This window comes from Egretta garzetta, unplaced genomic scaffold, assembly GCF_000687185.1.
Source record: "Egretta garzetta isolate BGI_Z169 unplaced genomic scaffold, ASM68718v1 scaffold138, whole genome shotgun sequence".
Classification (NCBI taxonomy): domain Eukaryota; kingdom Metazoa; phylum Chordata; class Aves; order Pelecaniformes; family Ardeidae; genus Egretta; species Egretta garzetta.
The window spans coordinates 1,323,018-1,336,053 of NW_009260598.1; the positions used below are offsets into that span (position 1 = coordinate 1,323,018).

Genomic DNA, 13,036 nt, shown 5'->3' on the forward strand with positions numbered 1-13,036 from the left:
TCTGAAATGCTTTGGCAATATAGTGCACATATCAACAAAAACTTTTAAAGGATTTGGCAGGTATTTGGTCACATAAGAGAGACAGTTATGAAACAAATTATGCTAAGTAACAGGAAAGTTAAAACAAAGTCAGTGTTAATAGTACAATACTTGGTTGCAATTTAAGGCGTCTTAATGAATCATGTTTTCAAACAGTACAGGCCCACATAAGCATGTGACTGTAAGAGAAAATAAGAGCAAGTAACCCGGGAGTGCACAAAAGTGCTTTTGTTTATAGTTCTGCCGTCACTGGAAGTGCCTATTCTTGTGCTTATTCACAAACACCTCTGGCTCTTTCTTCCAGAAATCTTATCCAAACGTTTTTGTTCTGACTTCGTTAGAAGAGGACTTAGTGCTTCAGTTCTTTTCATACAACTTCTATGAAGTTCAGTCTTACGGTGCCCTTCCTCTGGCAAGGGACTGAGATGGGTTCGATGCCTTAGCTGCTTTTTGGTTTTTTGCTGAGTGACAAGCTGTGGGGCAATCTTTGCCCTCAGGGCCTGGGCATTTACGGGTTTAGCGGGGACCAAGAAGAGGCCAAGGCTGACAAGTTAACCATGCATGGCCCGTGCCACCCGGCAGTGAGCTCTGAAGGCATGGGAGGCAATCTTTATGCCTTTATAATGAACCTGAGAGCAGTGTAACGATCTGGCTTGTTATGACTGAACAGAAAACCCATACTTCATCTTGCTGTGGTGTTGTGCTTTCTTTTAAATGTCATCTGTAGAGTCTCCCAGTGAGTGGGAGCTTCAGTTTTGCTTTATATTTCTTACAGATGCTGACAACAAAATTTTCATATGAACATGGTCTGCTGGGTTACTGAAATAGAGCCAGATTCTTTCTTAGAGGCTTAAGTAAGCTAAAAAGAGTTTGCAGTAACTCTTACACTTCAATCAAACTATTTTGTCAGTATGTATTTGTCATTCATAACCAGTAGATTGACTTGTTCTTCTATTAAGGTTGAAATCTTACATTTTTAGAAGAGTTATTAAGTAAGCAAATTTATCTTCAGCTTTCCTATAGCACTGAAGCTTGTTCATTGCTGTTGTGCTGTCCATCATCCTTTAAACATCTGATAAATAATAGTCATTTCAAATAAATACAGATAATTTGTTTAAAATACATAGAGTATGTGTGCTTCTTCTGGGTTGACCTCTTCCACCTGCTCAAATTATGGCATCAAAATAAAATTATTCAGGCAAAATGAAGCCAGTTGAATGACTACATAATTAGGATTAAGGCAAATACCATGAGAAGTAACGGCTGTCTGTGAATACCTTTTATCCAGATCCTATATCTCAGCCGTTAGAAAAATCTTAAATAAAATCCTCTTTAAAGTCCTTTAAAACTTTCCTGAGAGTAGTTGTCAGTTTAGGTATGTATTCCAACTTTAACTTGTAAGTATGACTGGTAAGACTATTACTTGCCCATAGATGGCAATAGCATTACACTGTTGAAGTAGCCCCCAGCCTATGAAATGAGGCTGCGACAGTGGTGAATATTAACTTTGGGAATGGAAAGAAAAAATATCTTGCCTTTTTTTTTTTTTTTTTCTTCTTTTTTGGCTGCAGCAGTGGTGATGGGGACTGTTCTACTTGCAGGAATGTTGGGACTAATCATGTGAGAAAAGAGAAAAGATCCTGGAGTGATGAGGCAGCATATTTCCCATGTTTGAGGTCAGGATTTAGTCTGTGAAGCTGACCTTTAAAACAGCCTGAAAATGAGGAACGTGGCACCAGAGAGCGGAGCAGGAAGCATGAACTGATGTAAGATACATTTCTTCTGCCTATGAAATACTTTTTTTTTTTTTTTTTTTTTTTTTTAAAGCTCCAGGTTTGTGATTCAGCATTTTCTGCCACTGACAGAATATAAGAAAGGGGAAAATTCTGTGGAGAAAGAGAAATTCTGGTTGTTTTAGCCAAAATCTAATAAAATATTACCCATCAAGTATTTTTGTTCCCTTCTGTTGAGGTTGGGTGTGTGTGTGTGTGTGTATCTTTTCCCCAAATCACTTTTCCCTCAACCTCCTGATCCGAGAACCCTGGAACAGTACAAAAAGCTGTATTTAGGCTCAGCCTGGATGCCTCATCTGCCTATGACAGGTGTGAAGGGCCACCAGCTTTGTTGGCATTGAATATCTGGGTGACGGCTGTTTCGACTCTGACACGTGACAGCAGGACAGTCCTGCCATGAGAAATCTTCAGGGTGCCAGTGCTGGGTGGATCTTTGATGTAGGGCGAGCAGCTTAGGGACCCCCCAGGGCTAAAGTATCAGCCCACGTGAGGTTGCCAGCCTGGGTTTTGTCCCAGCTGCACCGTGACGCAAGACCTCAGACACAAGCTGTCCTCTGAGCTTAGGCAAAAGTGCCTTTACTGCCTTTTCTTCCTTATTTCTTGCCTTTTCTTCCCATGTCCCTTCTCTTCCTGAGAAGCACGAGGCTGCACTGAGAGGCCTGATGTGCCTGCTGGAGACTCTGCTGTGATGGAAATCCTGCCTCTCCAGTGTCAGTGTGAGCCCTCAGACCACCGCTGTGCAGGAAAAGGATGCCCCAGCCTGTTGCTGCCTCACCGATCTAAAGCCCTGCTGACTTGTCAGGAAAGAGGGTTGGGATGGAGAAAGTCAGGGAGTTGCTTCCCCCCTTCTCCCTTCTTGGAGGCTGTTTCTGTGTTAAGACGGTGTTTTATCTTTCTTGGTAAAGGGGGCAGTGGTGGGGAGCAGTCCCAGGTACTGGAGCTCGCTGGATCCACAGCAAAATGGTCCCTGGCACAGTGTTGGCCCAGGCTGCTAGCACTTTCCCAAACAATTCCCAGGCATGGACATAAAAAGTCTGGCTGCAGCCACTCCACGTTGATGAGTAAGAGGGTTTAACAGCACCCTCTGTACCCGTTGGCTAGTTTATCCCTATGGATGTGGTCTGGGTGTGCCTGGGGCGATCCATGCTCAGAGCAGTCCCCTGTGCAGGGGCAGCCTTGCTTTCCAGTGTTGCATCATGTCACCGTGAACAAGCAGGGAGACAGCCTTGTCATGCTTTCTCTTTACCTGCTGAGATGGCAGCACCAGTGAAGGTGACTGGTGGCTGGTTTTTGATTGTTCCAAATGCCAGCCAGAAGGAAGCCAGCTTGCATCTGCCTAAGACTCTGAACCGATTTCTTTTTTTTTAAGAGTCCTAAGGGACAAGCAACTGGATATGAGCGCATACAATATTCGTGAGGCCTGCACTGGGATGGCTTGCATGTTTTAAATTGATGTTGAAAAATGGGTGGTGGAACATTAGAGCCACACAAAATGATTCAGAGCCTGGAGAAAATGCTTTGCAATGGGAGACGTGAAGCACTCGCTCTCTCTAGCTTATCAAAAAAGACTGAGCAGGGAATTGATTATGATGGTGAAGGAACTTCCTTGGGAGAAAAATATCAGGTACTGAAAGGCTCTTTAATCTAGTAAATTACGGGAATGTGTAGCAGCAAGCTGAACCCAGATAAATTCATATGAAAAACTGGGCACAAATCTATTGGAATGAAGGTGATTAATCACTGTAACAAACTGTCAGGGCGGTTGGTGTGTTTTCCAGATGTGTCCAAGCCAAGACGGGCATGTTTCCGATGGATGTGCTGTAACCGCAGTTAAAAGCATGAGTGACACTGTAGTCAAGTCTCAGGCAAGGTAAGCAGGTGAAGTTTGAAGGGCTGTGACATACAAGAGGTCTGACTAACAGTTCCCAAAGGAGCTGCAAAGATCTAATGGTTCCCATCTGTCCTTAACCTCGGAGAAACTGAGAAAAACAGCACTGAGCAGAAAGCGGAAGGGAAGAATCAGAATGACAGCCCCGTCACTGGCACACTAATGTGCCCTCTGTTTCTGCAAGGACCATATCTTTCACCTGCTTGGGGCTTTACTAATGTGTTCTCAACACCCGCCCAAGACCAATCTTTCTCCAGTCCGCAAGCGCTCTCTACAGATTGGTGTCAGGCTCTTTCACCTGAGGAGAGCTTGAGTAAAAATCCGTGATGCTCAGCAGCTCATGTGATAGCTCAGATAAGTAGTTTCCTTTTTGTTGTTGTTTCATCTTGAGCTTTGGACTTGCCTATTCTCCATGCCTCCTGGTTTCCCTAGTACCCGTTGCCCCGTATTTCCGTTGCCACCGGCTCAGTGCACTGTGCTGCATTGATAATCTCTGGTGCAGTAGATCTTGGAGGCTTCTTCTTACTCATTCTAAGACCATTTCTTCCTCATAATTTGACAAAATGAAGCCTCTCTTTATTGCACAGATTTCACACGGGTATGTCAGTGATGTGCTGTGTAGACAAGAGCTTGTCAGGAACTTTTTGATAAAGCGCCTTTCATCCAGAAGTACAAATTTGTAGATGCTGTAGCTATTTGACAGGAACACACTAAGGTATCTTTGGAAAATACCCCCAATCTGTATCAAGAAAAGTGCTCTAATCTCATTTTAAAAACAAGACTTCTCTCCTGGAAGACCAGTTGGTGGTGGAAATCAAGAATTTCTCATTCCCTGTTGCTTTTTCCATGGTCACAGTGCTTTCCTGCTTCCTCCCCGTCTGCTTGGAATGATGCAATAATTTTATTCTCTCAAGCCCTAAGTCAAGTCTTCTGGCTTCTCCTTGCTCCAGAGGGTAGTTTTGTGCAAAGTCAGAGCTGAAACAGGGCAAATAAAGGGGTGGAGTTGTCCACCAGTTGTCATCTGGTTGTCATCAATACCCACAAGCCATTAACCTGGTGCATGGATTCTCTAGAACATGGGAAGTTAGAGGTAGAGCAGGGGTTTGAACTGAGATCTCCAAATAGTAAGTGAGAGTCCTGAGCTTTTTTTTCTTTTTTTTTTTTGGGGGGGGGGGGGGAGGGACTTTTTATGGATCAGCGATGTTTTAAAATTTTTTTTTTTTTTAGGAAATGCAACCAGTTTTCCATGCAGTTTTCCGGAGGCCCACATGCCTCTGGAAAGCAGTAGAAGTATCTACATGAGCAAAAAGCCCAGGAAGGTAGAGAGGGTGTAAGAAGAATAAGACTCTGGATGGAGAGGTGGAAACGGCTCAGTTGGGGCACCAGGTCCTGCAACAGCTGGTCTTATTTGCAAAGACTGCAGCTGAAAACAGACCAAGGCAGGAGCTGATCCAGGCTATTCCCAGCCTTTGGGGAACATTCAGTTTTGGATCTGAAGGACCCATGATTCAGGATGAACTGAATCCATGAGTCTAAAACTTCTTCAAAACGCTGGGGAGATGTTGCTTTTGACCTCACTCTGTAGCTTGGATCCATTTGCTTAGTCACTAGCCAGAATAAGGTTATTCTCAGTGTCAGGAAAAGATCTGCCTTTGCTCTCTGGCTCAGATTAGCTTACTGTCACCCCCAGTTTATCTGCTTTTATATGTACATTCTGCTCCTAAATGTGAGTAAAGTAAGTGGCTAGTCCTTTTACTCTCTTTCCTTCCAGCTTGTTGATCGCAGGATTCAGTCATATGCATAGTAATGTCTAATTGAAAGATGGTGGTTTTGCCCAGCTGGCTTAGATCTCACTCTCGGCCTGTACTCAAAAAGACCTACCTATTCTGAGTGGCATGGGAAGCTCTCCAGGGCCTGGAATGTGAGAGGTAATCAATTCTTGTAGAAACGTTTCTGTGATGTGGAATCCAGCCAAGAGACATAATGAAAGTATCTTCTAGGACATCCAGTTTCATTTGATTTTGTTGTGCCCATAGAACTTCTCAGCAAATGTCTGTACCCTTCCGTGTGTTCATTGTGTCCTGTGTCCTTTTGTGATTTGGTTACCCTGGCAATCCAGCTAATTTTCCTGAAAAGTCAGGTCCATCAAAGTTCATTGGCTTGTTACATTAATGGCTTGCTTGCTCCTTCAGTAGACTTCAGCATCCATTGATTGCAGGTTCTTTCATGGGCTTGGACCCTTATGAGAGGAGATCAGCAGAGAGGGTTATGCCCTGGCATGCTTGCTTGGAGCTGGCATTTTTTTTCCTTGTTTCTTCTTCAGTGTAGCTGGACTGATAATCTTTCTTGTTTCTTGAAACACTAGGGCAGCTTTTCTACATATTACCAGGCTTCTGTTCTAGCAAGTTCTCGATAGGAGTGAAGTTTTCTGGTAAAAGTATCTTCTTACATGCCTCCCTTCAATGTGTTTGTACAATAGTTTGACTTGAAAAAGTCTCAACATAATTTCTGCTTCTAGGCAAGCCACAGATGGAACAACGCATAGCAAGTTCATCTATATTTTCCACTTGAATTTAGCATTTTTTAGAGTTTGAGGATTAAGAGATACACCCTAAACCATACTCAAATATGCCATAACATTGTGCATTCAAATGCCTGGCTCGCTGAACGCCATGTGGGGTGCTTGCACTCTACATGGGGAGGGTCAGGTGCCTCAAAAGAACAGAACCTGACTGCACAAGGAGCTGCTTGCACGAGCCAGCAGAGGATATGAGCCTGGAAGGGGAAGTCATATGGGGAAGCCATGCAGTCAAGAGCTGCTCACATTTAAAAAATAAAAAATAATTAAAAAAAAAAATTTAAAAAAACCCTAAACATTGAATGTTCACCAGAGGTTGACCCATCTCCTTCGGTATCTTCTTCGCTTCTTTGCCCATGTTTTGGAGAGGATACAGCCTGCATGTTCTCCTCAGGATACTGGCAATGGAGAGGATTGCTGCAAGCTGAACCATGTGGAAGGAGGAGGAGTGGAGAGACTACGGTGATGAAGGGGTGGCAGAACAGGACTGGGGAGGTTCCTGAAGCTCTTACCAAGGCAAGCCCAAGGAAGGGCCATCTCTTTTTATAGGGACATAGTCATGGGGTTTTCTTTGAGGAGTCCACCGTAAGGCATCCTATGAGTGCTCTGGATCTCAGAGGATTGGGGTTTTAGGCTTGTTCAAAAACCAGGCTCCTCCCAGCTGGAAGGGGGCTGGCTTGTACTATTAGGGAAGAAATGAGGCTATATCAACTCCAAATGCAGGTGTCATCAAAAAATTGACAGCAATGTCAGGATCCCAGCAGATGAAGGAGAAGACACATGGCATTAAGGAGGTTTCTTCACTGAGCTACAGAGAGCAACTTGTCATCACAGCTGCCCTTGAAATTGGGTAATGCACAGCTGCACCTGAAGCTGGGTGATTCTCCCCTTCTCATAAGGCCACTTGTATGCGCAATGAGCACCCCAGAATTCAATAAAATCACAGGCATGGATGGCACTACTCACCAGCATCACTTGCCTAAAAGTCCCCGCATGCAGGGGCAGCAATGACTCCTCCACAGAGCTTCTGCACTCCGGGATGGAGAAGGCCTCCCAGCACCAAGCCAACATGGTGCCAACACTTGCTAAAAAGGGTAGGCTGGAGACAGCGATCCAGGTGGGGATATGCCTGCCTGAGAAGTCACTAGGTAGCCATGCAGAAGCCCCAGGCTTCCAAATGCTTTTGGGGGCCTGCCTGTTGCTTCACTCTGGAGCACGTGTGGCTTGTGCCCTGCACTGCGGGGTCCTGCATGGTCGTGTGGCTGGGAGGATTCTGCTGGAGCCATCGCAAGGCAGAATTTGGCCATGGAGGGGAAGGCTGGGGTAGTATCAAGCAATGTGAAATGCCATATTTACCTGTGAATATAAGGCAGCCTCACTTCCAAGGAAGCCCTTGCGTCCCAAAACCAAGTAATAATTGACGACTTGTGTATTGAAAACCTAAATCTTCTGTATCCTGGTGAGGGTCAAGTCATCCCAGTCCTGCACGAGGCTCCATTGCTCACCTGCACTGCCCTATAGCGCAGCCTCCCCGTGGCCTCAAGCAACCCCTCTGCCCCCCTTTTTTGTGATCGTCCTGCCTGATGACTGCCTCACAGGGGACACGGAGCGTCCCCAAAGCGCCCGGTGCCTCCAGCCAGCCGTCCAGCGTGCCCTGGGCCTGCTTCCAAAGGGCACCACAGAGGCACCTAACGGTGCACTTCACTCCAAGAGCATGGGTATTCGGCATCTCCATTTTTTTTATTTTTATTCAGCGCTTTCTGAAAGGAATCTCTACCCAAGCTAGTACAATATATTTATTTTACTTCGTTCTCCGTCTGACAGCAAGGGGCGGGTTTTAGCTGTTTCCAATTAGGCACAATTTATTAATTTTTTATTTTATTTTATTTTATTTTATTTTTTTTTTAGAATTACCTTTGTAGACGAAGCGAACATCTTTTGCAGCGGCACGGGTTACCCGGACAGCAGGGCCGGGGCCCCGTCTGCCGTGATGCGGTCCCGCCATCTTGTGGGCTTCGCCTTCTTTGCAGGCCACCTCGGCTCGGCTGCCACAGCTCAGAGCATAACGCGATATGCTCAGGCAGCGTGGTTTGTTTTTTTTTTTCTTTCCTGTCAGTTTTCCAAAGCAGTTTAAAATGTAAAAGGTACTTTAAAAATAAGAGCGGGAAAAAGCCTGAGGCACCATCCTGGGGCACGCAGTCCATTTTGCCACCAGGGAAGTGACTGACTACACAGCAAGCGGACATGTTTTCAGAGCCCCAGTAGTTGCAAGTTGGGGTCATGGACTGTCCAGATGTCTCCTTCCATTATCCTATAGACAGGTATCCTGATACATCTTTGCCAATCTAGAATTTTATAGCCCCAGCTTGCTAATTTTTTTTGTCATTGGAGAGAGCGGCGTATGCACGCTCTGGAAAAGACGAGTGAAGGAGTACAGGGAATGCATGTCAACTGAAAGGGCTACCACACCGCACAAATGAGGAGCGTGATTTACACGAAATTGCCTGCCTGGTACTACTGAAACACCCCTCCGAAGACAGAGCATTTCACATTGGCATGCGAAAGTGTGAGGAGAAAAAAAAAATTCTCTCCCCTGTGGCAAGAGGAGAGATCCCAACGCACGGTGGAGCTAGACGATGGCGTATGATGCGCCCAAGTACAAAGGTATTCCTACAAAACAGGATTAGAGACTAGCTTTCTCAGAGTCAGCCTTTCATGCTAATTTACTGCTTATCCTGTCTCAGCCCGGGTTCTCCAATTTGCCTGGATTATGGAACAGTGGTGCTTCAAGTCACTTACTTACTTAAAATAGGGCATTAAACTTGTTGCCACTGATGGTGAATGCACCAAAATTAGGGGAGAGGAAAGCCACAAATCCTGACTGTGTGTCTAGCCTCTTCCTTCATCCGGAGCATCTCAGCCCAAGTGAAACAGTAAAATCTTCCCAAGAGCTGTAGCACAATAGGACTTTGTGTATCCCCCTTGCATGACCATGGAAGAGCTGTGGAGTGAAGGCAACAGGAGGAGGGGAGCTTGTGTCTGGTTTTAAGCCAAGAAAGGGGACGCTCTGCTGAAACCCACTTCCCCCTGCTTTTAGCCTCTGCTTACCCTGTTACACGCAAGACACGTGAATTCAATCATCTTCCTGTTTAACAGACAGGAGGTGCTAAAGCCCAGCTCCTGCTTTGTAGGGACCTGTCACTCTAGCCAGGTACCCAAGTACCTTGGAGGATTTCGACCCAAGGGCTGAGGCTTTTGCAGCTCATTTCTCACTTGGGATGTAGGCAGGAGCATTGACAGATCAATGGCTCCAGCTGCAAATGAGCTGGCAAAGATATTCTCAGCCTAGAAAGTTTTTGTTTTCTTTCCAGCTGTAGCAGTTGATCAGAGAAGCAGGTGGTTTACCAATCAGTCGTGCTCCCATTGCAAGCCTTGTTCCTTTTCTACTCCGAGTCACACTTAGCCTTTGATTCATCATCACCTTCACGTTTTGGAAAACTTAAATAAACCCTGTACCAAACAGAGGAGAACTGTAGGGCTGCCTGGATGGTTAAACGGGAGACAGCTGGCTATCGACCCTCTGAGTTTCACAGAAGGAAGGGCTGAGGTGGAGTAGTGGGGCTGGGGAAGAGGAATGGAGGGTGCCCGAGTGGCACTGTACAGCCGACCAAGGGCAAGCAAAGGGATGGCAGGCGGGTCCCCATTTGGCGAGGGGACACTAGTTCTCAGGCTGAACAGGAAAAGGCAATCTGGCAAGGACAAGGACACAGCTTTGTAATGGTACAGGGGACCCCTGGAAAGACCGTAAAATGAGAACAATCAATTAACAAGCTGCTGTGGCTTCAGGAAAGCCATTATAGATGTACTGGTGTAATGAGCACATCTGATGCACAGAAGCTATTTAACCTTCAGCCTTGTGCCTTATAAAGCACCTCTGGGGCACTGGGTAAGGCTGTTAATTATTAGGGTCAACCTTAGCAGACGGAGGTGTCCTCAAGTATGGGTTGCTGTGATACACTCTGATAATTTCTCCATTATGTCAGTAGCTAATTTCCTAAATTGTTCAAGAATTGACAGACTGGCGTCCATTAACCAAGACTTAACCCATGGCTGTGGGAGCAGTTACAGGCCATAAGGGCTGCAAAACCCATCCACAGGTCCTTGAGTACACATATATATATTTATATACACACACATACATACACACTACTGTAACAGCTTGCTATTAGCCATTAGTAAAACAGATAACTGATGCATGTAATAAGCCTAAGTAGACAATGACAGGCATTGGCTTGAGCAGATGTCTTGCTGCTTGAGCACTGTCTTCAGGTGCTCTGACAACAGAGGATGAAGTCAGTCTGACTTTTAAAGAACTGTGTATTGAGAAACTGTAAATTAATAGAATCGCAATCAGATCAAAATACCAATTATATTTACTACCAAAAGTGCATAATATTTTTTTCTGAAAAAAAAATTCCATACAGCAAACATTTCATGGGTTTGATAAGCCATGACTTGTTACATCATTCACCCTTATGCTGCAAGACGAATCTCATTGCTCTTATTAATACAGGCCATATAATTTTTTGTATTTAAATGCAATTTTTTTTTTTCCAAGTGCAGCCTATGAAGACCCAGTATATTTGGAAACTGCAATATAGCTAGGTAGGGAATCCCATTAATTCACAAAGAGGTTGTATTGGTTTTTCTCAAAGCCAAGCACAACTGGAAAAGCAACTGTCCTACGTGGAGCTGTTGCAATGGGGCGCAGCGCTGAAGGCTTTGCTGCCCGAGCTGGCACGCCGGCTACGTGCAACTTGTGGAGGAGAAGGGAAATGGCTGCGTTGCTGTATCAGAGCATTACATGTGTCTGAGCTTACCTGCCTGAGAGTCCTCTGGCTGACTGCCTGGGTTAAAAATCAAAGGAAACCAAGGAGAGAAGGGGAGAGGAGGAAATAAAACAATGATGGTGATAGAGCCTAACAATACTGACAGTCCTTCAGGGGATTGGTGGGGAGCAAGGTACTGGAATAACTGCTGCCAGCCTGCTGCCAGAAGGGTGACAAGCTGTTTTTCCAAGGCCAGGGATGAACACAGAAAGATATTAATCCCTCCCCCAGTATAGATGAAAGCATCGTGGAGTGGGGGTGTGGAAAGGAGGGAAGAGCAGCCTCTTAAGGAGAGATGCTACTGGAGCTGCAGATGCACCTGGGTGTGCAACGAGAGCCGGAGACCGATGGGCTGCAGGGGGAGTTTCAGGGCCCTGTCCAAGCTCCTGGAGAGGTGATGAGGGGGAAGCCCTGAGCACCAGGACCTCCCGCAGGCTTTAGCCCTGTCCCCTGGTCTGCAGGGGGCTTTCGGCTGTACAGGCCAGTCGTTCTGCCCCAAAGGGAGAGCTTCATCTGTCCATCGGGGGCTGTTTGGAGGGGAAGGGGCTGGCAGGCAATGTGTTCAAAGAGAGCAGTCCTGCTTTGTATCAATGCAGGGAGTGGGGTGTGGGGGACAAAATGGAGGTGCCAGCCACGCCAGTCAGAGGGAGATGAGCAGCCCTCATCTGCTGAGCTTGTGGCCTGGGAGAGATGGCAAAGCCAGGGTGGGGAGGGACTCTGCTCCCCCACCTGGAGGGATGTTTGGCTTTTTTTTTCCCCACAGACATTAAACCAGCTGCTACCACCTTTCCCCACAAACCTCATCTCAGCTGTGTCCTTAGGCTGCCATGGCCACAGCATCACTGCTGCAGCATCGCTGCCGTACCTGTGAGCAGGGGGCAAGTGCCCATGGGAGAGGCCGCCGGGGGAGAGCGAGCCCAGGTGCACCCCACGCTGCAGCCATCTTCCCACCGAAACTGGCCAGGCGGCTGTGACTGAAATTTAATTTGCCTGGTGCGTTCAGTGGACATTTTAATCAGCATTTCCTACAATCTACTTGGCAAAGAGGCTCAACTGGCAGCTGCCTGACTGAATGGGCTTTGCACCCAGTCTAACCTTCTTCATTCGCAATTTCCAGTGCTGGAAAACCTCTCTGTCTCGCTCTCAGAAGTTTCTATAGCAATCACGGCTGTCCTAGCGAAGCAATGAAAATGGCAGCCCATTCAGATTGTAATTTTGCTGGACAGTAATTGCTCCTCTCTCCATTGGCCTCTGAAACATTACTTTTCGGGAGATATCAACCACAACTGGAGGAGACCAGTCCTCTGCCTGTGTTTTCAACAAACTTCATCCCCCCCACCCCAACTAACTTTGTTAGCTGTTTGCAGCGTGGTTGAACCTTGACTAACAGGGAAGCGTTGCTGGGCACACCATACCTCAGCTACAGGAAAGACCTGATGTGAGCGATGCTCTGAACAAGCCTGCAGGGAAAAAAACCTCGCAGCTCAACATGTCATGTTGTGACCTGAGCATTATCTGTCACTGTAGGCAGAGAAAGTTACACAAGTGTGTTTGGCTTTACTAATTGTAAAAGACCAGAGGATACAAAGAAAGCTTTTTCTTCATGTCATTGAGCTTACTTTTCCTGGTTCAGTTAACTTCAGCTTAAACAATCACTTGATCTTTTGTTCTGTGCTTCATCTTTCAACAGCTGTGATCGCTCTTAATTACTGTGACACTGAAGAACTGCACGCTAAAAATATATTAAGTAACAGAATGAAAGCTTTTGCTTCTTGCAAGATGAGGATGTGGTAGCATTATACCCCAGCTTGTGAAGGAATCGATCAACCATTTCTCAAGCTCTTCTGAT

The 13,036-nt window shown here is 46.1% G+C and overlaps 1 long non-coding RNA gene across 4 annotated transcripts in view; it reads left to right on the forward strand.

The window, feature by feature from the left end:
* Positions 1-3,702, forward strand: part of LOC118452891 — a 6,289-nt gene extending 2,587 nt beyond the window's left edge. Inside the window, exons 2-4 of one of the 4 annotated variants that reach the window (XR_004842757.1) lie at positions 344-948; positions 1,611-1,805; positions 3,611-3,702. This is a non-coding gene — a long non-coding RNA (uncharacterized LOC118452891). Of the gene's footprint in view, positions 1-343; positions 949-1,610; positions 1,916-3,610 lie in introns of those variants that run through there. The other 3 variants (XR_004842756.1, XR_004842758.1, XR_004842759.1) reach the window with 3 other exon arrangements.
* The last annotated feature ends 9,334 nt before the right edge of the window (positions 3,703-13,036 follow it).